Below are 1,584 nucleotides of genomic sequence, written 5' to 3' on the forward strand. Positions count from 1 at the left end.
CATACGTTTGTGGTACAGATTGTATATCTGATTGTTTTTATTATTATTATTATTATTATTATTATTATTATTATTATTATTATTATTATTACAGTTGTCCTATATATCCTCGTTATCTATTATTGCTTTTTTCTGTTCTTTATATTTTTTCTTGCTCTCTAGTCTTCAGAAAAAATAATCAAAGGGCCACCAACAATCCTCTTCAGCCTTATGAGTCTTTACTCAATCCTCTTTTCCTCTAGTTTATTAAACGTCTTTTTACTATTCCTCACATTATTTAAATGTCTTCGTTTCAGGTATACACAAGTTCTTATAAAAATGCTAATAGATTGTTTTACCATTGCTTACAGTTTCAATATCATTTCTTTGCTCTTTTTTTTATTTGTGATTTCTTGTGACCAGTACTGAAATCATTCACACTCTTTTTCTTATCTCTCTCGCCCACTTAGAATCTAGAGCAGATGTGTTTTGAGTAATTTTTTTATTTGGCATGTTAAAATTTCTTTATATATTCATTTTTACTGACCTTTGTAAGTGTGACACCAGTTATGTTATAGGTCTTTAAAATGGACTACACCATATGGGGTGCTCTAAATATTTGCGCAGAATTCTTAGGAAATGGAAATAAACATAAAGTGTATCTTTAGTGTAAATTTTTCATCAAATAATATATTCTCTCTCTCTCTCTCTCTCTCTCTCTCTCTCTCTCTCTCTCTCTCTCTCTCTCTCTCTCTCTCTCTCTCTCTCTCTCTCCGTATATTCTTTGTGTAAATATTTGATTAAACAATATTATGTCATCCCTTGAGAATGTGCAAGTTAAGAAAGATTTGCTTACATTTAAGAACAAACACGTACATAAAGTTGAAAGGTCTCTGAAGTTATTAGTAACTTTATTTATATTTTTTGAAGAAAGCTGAAACGAAACACATGACTTCTCACTTCTGTCTGAAATCCATTGAAAATCTTGTTTAATCACTCCGCAAAAAGATCCTGCAGAAAGATCCTACAAAAAGATCCTTCAGACAGATCCTACAAAAAAGATAATTCAGAAGGATCCTACAAAAAGATCCTACAGAAAGATCCTATTAGTTGATTAAAAGTTCAATCCAAAATTTACTCGGCACCATTCACCCCCCCCTTCCCCCTCCCCCCTACCCCCTTCCCCCTCCCCCCTCCCCCCCTCTCCCCCGCCCCCTCCCCCTCCTTGTCTCTACAGATAGCTCCTAAGAGCCTATTTCTATGCAAGAGCGTTGGATGTACTAAACCTATTTCTAAAACTATAGAATTAGAAGTTCATAAATCTCAAGTTTTTAGATTGAAAGTAGAGAAAAGTTTCAGTCTTTAGAGAGATTGAAAGAGGAAAGGAAGTGAAAATAGAAATAGAAGGAAGACGGAAGAGCCATTATTTGATCATTAGGTAATTGAGATTTCCAATTTGGAAAAAAGGTCGTAAATATTTATTGATGGGAAAATAATTGCATTTAATCCAAAACTGAATTAGGTTTTCTTTGGTAAAAGTTGAATCTTTATTCATTTGTTTCCCAGGGGAAGAGAAGGAGTAGAAACTGGATGATAAGGAGTGGG

The sequence above is a fragment of the Palaemon carinicauda genome, unplaced genomic scaffold, assembly GCF_036898095.1.
Source record: "Palaemon carinicauda isolate YSFRI2023 unplaced genomic scaffold, ASM3689809v2 scaffold3, whole genome shotgun sequence".
Lineage (NCBI taxonomy): Eukaryota > Metazoa > Arthropoda > Malacostraca > Decapoda > Palaemonidae > Palaemon > Palaemon carinicauda.